Source organism: Callorhinus ursinus, unplaced genomic scaffold (genome assembly GCF_003265705.2).
Source record: "Callorhinus ursinus isolate GAN/ISIS: 27379988/994484 unplaced genomic scaffold, GSC_fseal_2.0 scaffold9, whole genome shotgun sequence".
NCBI lineage: Eukaryota > Metazoa > Chordata > Mammalia > Carnivora > Otariidae > Callorhinus > Callorhinus ursinus.
Genome location: NW_027397071.1, coordinates 61,077,197 through 61,083,390, shown reverse-complemented (window position 1 = coordinate 61,083,390; position 6,194 = coordinate 61,077,197).

Sequence of the window (6,194 nt, the reverse complement as noted above, 5' to 3'; positions counted from 1 at the left end):
TTTCATTCTCCTAGTTGATCTCCCGTCAGATCTCCCAACTCCTAAAACCTCCAGCACCTCCTTTTGTGTGCTTGCTTTTGGCTGCTTACTCTGCTTATTTTACTGAGAAAACAAAGGCAACTAGAAGAGAACTTCCTTAGGTTCCTACCATCACAACTAGCCACCTAGCTGCATCTGTGCCCATATCCTCTATTTTCTCTGTTAATGTAGAATCACAGTCCATGAAACTAGCAGACCAATCCCTCTTCTTGGACGGTAGATCCCATCTCTTTTCATTAACTCAAGGATACTGCCTCAGAAATTCTCCCATTCTCTGTTCTGCATCACCAATATTTTTCTTTTCCACTAAATCAGTGGTTCTCAGTCACAGGTGATTTTACCAACTCCCCTCCCTCTACCTTCCAGGGAACATTTAGCCATATCTAGAGACTCTTATGGTTACCACAACTGGGGAGGTGAGGGGAGGACACTGTCATCTACTATGCCTGGGATGTTTCTAAACATCTTACAATGCGAAGGACGGCCCTCCACAACAAAACATTATTCTGCCCAAAATATCAATAGTGCCAAAGTTGAGAAACACTGAACTAGATCATTCCTATCAGCACACACACAAATGCTAGTATTGTTCCCATCTTAAAAATTACCCTCTCCTGACTTCATATTCCCTTCCAACTTCAACCCTATTTCCTGCTCCCCTTTACTACAAATGTTTCCAGAAACACTTCCTTCATTTGATTCCTAGAAACTATGTTCTTCTGGTTTTCTTTCTAATTTTAATAATTCCTTCTAGTCTCCTTTTCTAGTTTCTCATGTCCTGACCTCTAAATGTTGGGAGTGCCCAGATCTCAGTCCTTGGACTTTTTTCTTCTGTATACTCACTTCCTTAGTTGCCTCATGTGGCTTCATATAGCTATATGTTGATGAATCCTAAATTTTTATCTCTAGCCTGGACCTCTCACCTGAACTCCAGACTCATATATCCAATTATCTATTCATCATCTCCACCTGAATATTTAATATGTATATAAAGCTTGGCATGTCTGAACTGAGCTCCAGATCTCTCCCCTAAAACCTGCTTCTTACTCAGTCTTATTCATCAAAATATACTAAAATTCCATTCTTCCATTTCCTTAAAGTAGAACCTTGGTGTCATCTTTGACTCCACTCTTTCACATTCCAACTTGATCTATCATCAAACTTACCAAGTATACCTTTAAAACACAGTATATCCAGAATCAGACCACTTACTACCTCTACTGCTATCTCCCTGATCCTAGCCACCATCATCTCTCCTCTGGATTATTGCAATAACCTGGTGAAGTTGGTCTCCCTATTTCCACCCTAATCCTCTTTCAGTTTATTATCAACACTGCAACCACAATGAAAGTTTGAAATCAAAAAGTAGATCATTATCACTCCTTGGTTCAAAAACCCTCCAATGGCTAACCATCTTTCTCAGAATAAAAGTCAAAATTCTTATAATCCTTACTCTGCCCCAGTTACACTGGCCTCTTTGCTGTTCCTGGTCACATCAAGCAATATTCTAGCCTCACAGCCTTTGCACTTGCTCTACTCTCCACCTGGAATGCTCTCCTTTCTGTGAAAATGCAAGGTCTTTGCTCAGAATCATCTTCCTAGAGGGGCCTTTCGTGACTTCTCCATCTCACTGATACATCTTGTCCCCCTTCCCAGGTTTATTTTTCTTCCTGGCTCTTATCACCATCTAAAATATTATATATTTTACATGTTTATTTGCCTATCTCCCCCTAGTAGAATGTAAGCTCCAAAACAGAAGACATGTCTGTTTTGTTTACTGTTGTATCTTCAATGCCTAGAGCAATGAACATAGTAAGTTCTCCATACTAAATTGTAGAAAGAATGAGCCAACCACAATGACCAGCAATAGACGATGTCTGACTCTTATCTGAATGCCTGGTGCACAAAAGAGGCACAGAATATGAACTAGTAAAATAAATGAATTTTTATTGTTGTCTTGAATAGTTGTGACTGTCATGTGTCTCACTGCTTTCTTGATTCGGATGGATAACAGTTTCTCCTCTTTCTTCATCCCTCAAACTTTCCTGTGAGGAGACAATGATCTCCCTGGGCACTCTTCCTAAGTTACTTAGTACCTAGGATCTCTCTATTCCCTTTCTCCTTTTCCTGGAACTTTTACCCTGAGCCCCTATACCCCAGCCAAGCCCTGGGGAAATATGACGCCATCACACCTGTGGGCTCCATTTCTGAATGCCAGCACTTTCCAACTAATTTTAGGTGCCTGACACCCTCATCAGACTGATTTCTCCGTCAGAGCAAAGATGATATGTGACTTCCCTGTGTGTCCAGTGCTTGGGATGGGACCCAGAACATTGTAGGCACTTTACAAATAGTAATTGGGCTAAACCTCTGCCTATCTATTTTCTGTCATTTTATAATCCTTATTCTCTCCGTACTTCTACATAGCCACCATAATACCTTAGTAAATTTATTAGTAGACCTGTCTCTATGGTATTGTGATTAAGAGCATAGGCTTTGGAATTTAATAGACTGAGTCCTGGCTCTGTATCTTACAAGTTATATAACTTTGGGCAAGATACTTAATCTCTCTAGCTTCTCTTTCACTATTGGTAAAATGAAAATAATACTGCTACAAAAGTTATGGTGAAGATTAAATTCAATAGTGTACACTAAGCCCTATCACTATGGCTCATAATAGCTCAATGATTAACACTAATATTCTCTAGTCAACAACAACAACAATAATAATAATACCACTATGACTATCTTGAGAATCAGGGACTGTATTTCCAGCATCTAGAGAATATGGACCTTGTGAGGGAGGGAAATGATGAGAGGTGGGGCTGGTGATGCAGTTGGAGCCACATTAGGAAGGGTTAAGGAGGTTAGCCTTTATTCTTTAGAAAATGAAGAATAATCAAAGAGTCATGTAACACCTAAAACAAAGAGCAAACTAATGATGATATTTATGAGTACCAAATGAGGAAGGCCAAGAGAGTTGCATAGGACCGTGTTAACAACTCATTGAACTTTATGGTGACTGACAGCAGTAATACACTCAGGCTATAGTTATGTGATGTCAGCTTTTCAGATGAAAATGGAAAACTTCAGTCAAACATCTGGTTGTTTAGTATACCCAACATCAAAGACCTGGCTGTTCTGAAACTTTCAGATGTTTGGCTGAACGGTTTAGTTTTCCTCTTCATCTAAGGGGTCTGGTAGACACAATCACTATGATTTTTGTCAGCTTTAGGCTTGAGGTTTTTTTTTTTTAAATTATAAAAACATTTTTATAACAACATAAAAGGATAAAAAGAAAAACAAAACCTCCCTAATTCTACCCCTCTAAAGCAACTGGCTTTATTTTTGCCTATTCTCTTTATAACATATAAAGTTTACATTGCTTACCCACAGTGAACATATATTTGTGTCCTTTTCTTTGCACTTAGTGTTATATTATAATATTTAAATTTTAACATAAGTCATATTTGAAAATAATTACTATATAATATTATTAACTGTGTGTTAGATGTGTAAGACATGTACTAAATTTTAGCATCCTAAGACTGTTGGAAATTTTTTTTGCCTCTAATTTTTCATTAAAATGAATAACATTTTGTTTATTGATTTTTCACCTCTAAATAATTTCAATGGATAGCCAGTTACAGGTCAAAGCATTTTTTTGTTTCAATATAGATTCTATATTCTAAAGGAATTATATGAATTCATATTGATAACAATAAATGAGTTCCCTATTTCAGCACAATCTTATCAACATTGATGTTATGATTTCAGTGTTTTTATTTTGGTCAGTTGAACCAGTTCTAGTATAATAACATATAATAATATATAACATGTTATATATATTATATGTAATATATATGTTTTATACATAATATGTATATATTATAATCTATATGTGTGCTTATCTTCCCTCTTCTCCAAAACCATCAATAAATTGAGAACAAATGTTTGTTTTATGCTAACAACTCATGAGGAAAGAATGCAGGAAAAGTTGTCAATAGAAAAATTTTTAGAAGACTGAAAAGTCAGTAGAGTTGAGAAAGCTGAAGTATATGCTGATGGGAGATTCCAGTTGGAAGCTATAGACATGAATAAGGATAAGAATAATATTATATTACTGGTCCATTTCTATATCAGTTAGGGAGGATGTTAGGTTTGAGGTTGGTGTTGAGGAGAATAACTACCATGACTTCCAGTGCTTTGACAAAACCTCAGATGCAAGGCCTTCTGGCCAAGCGTCTGTGATTTCATATTGTTGGAGCGTTCGATGTATCCCTGGGAGTTGCAGCTTGCTATAAGTTTGCTGTGGCCGAACCAAGAAAGAAGGTATATGCAGAAATTATGATTCCATGAAAGATTTTGAGGAGATGAAGAAGGCCGGTATCTTTCAGAGTGCAAAGTGATTTGGTAATGTAAAGAATTTCTTTGGGTTGAGTTCCAGTGTAGTCTGTCACTGACCTGTGTTCCTGAACTATGAAACACGAATATTGGCTTATGGAATAGTTTGTCTTGATAAATAAACAACTAACAAATAAAAAAAAAAGAATAATATTATATTACTATACATCTTAGTAGATATCAGGCATTATTCTAAGCATTTTTCATATATAAACTCATTTAATCTTCACAACATCCTTCAAGGTAGGTAATATTATTTTCACCATTTTACAACTGAGGAAACTGAAGCATGAGGTCAAAAAATTTGTCCAAGGACACATAGCCAATTTTCAAGCCCAGGCTATCTGGTTTCAAGGTCCATTCTCTTAACGACTACATTGTACTGCCATTTGAGAAAGGTTCAGTAATTTGAGGCACACGTTATTGTGGAAGGCAGGGATGAGGTGTGAATATTGGTTGAATGCCTATGTAGAGAGAACTTAGAGTTGCAGATCCCTTCCCCCAGCTCATCCAACCAGGCTAGTGTATCTCCCTATCCTGGCAGGAGACCAGAGATTTGACCTATGGAAAAATTGCACCCATGACACCAAAGCCCAGAGAAATTAGGCACTTAGCAGGGGAAGAGAAGTGCCAACAGAAAATGGGAAATAAGTGAATATACACTCACTGAATGGTGAGACTTCTGGCCCCTAGGCCTGCACAGTTTAGAGTACTTGGATAGCCAGGCAGCTATACCTACCTCTGTTACTCAAGGGGAGAATCTGGAGAAACTGACCAGCTTCAGAAAAAAGAACTACAGATAATGATATTTTGAGGTACCCAACAAAATTGTCAGGTAACCTCCCTATTACCCTACAGCGAAGCCACCAGTTGAAAATCCCATCTACTCACACGGAGCTTCCAACTGATGTTTTAGTACCTCACTACTAAATATAAAGGGCCGCAAAAATTCACCAAATATTTGAAGAAAGTCTCCAAAATGGGAGAAGCCAAAAGAAATCAAGAAATGGAACTCAAAAAAAAAAAAAAAAAAAACAGACAAACTAGGGAGCAGAAGAAAAATTTTAGATGATCATCAATGTACTTGGAGAGTAAGAATAGATATTGCATTCATGAAACAAGAGTAGGATGCTTTCTTAAGAAAAAAAGGAATAAAAAGAAAACAAGAACTCATGAAAATTAAAAACATGAAAGCAGAAAACTTAAAAAATCAATAGAAGAGTTGGAAATTAAAATGGAAGAAATCTTCCCCCAAAAACAGAACAGGAAGACAAACAGCTCGACAAAGAAGACAAAAGAAAACTGGAAGATCAGTTCAGGAGATCCACAATCCAGCTATGTACGTTTCAAAAAGAGAAAGTAAAGAGATAAAGAAAAAGAAATTATTGGGGCGCCTGGGTGGCTCAGTCGTTAAGCGTCTGCCTTCGGCTCAGGTCATGGTCCCAGGGTCCTGGAATTGAGCCCTGCATCGGGCTCCCTGCTCAGCGGGAAGCCTGCTTCTCCCTCTCCCACTCCCCCTGCTTGTGTTCCCTCTCTCACTGTGCCTCTCTTTGTCAAATAAATAAATAAAATCCTAAAAAAAAGAATTAAGAACATTAAAAAAAAAAGAAAAAGAAATTATTAAAGAAAGAACACAAGAAAAAATTTCCAGAATTTGAAGAACACGTTTTCCATCTGAAAGATGTATTAAAAGCTGAGCACAGTAAATCTTTTTAAAAAAGTGTCAGGGTACATCCCTAAGAAATTTCAGG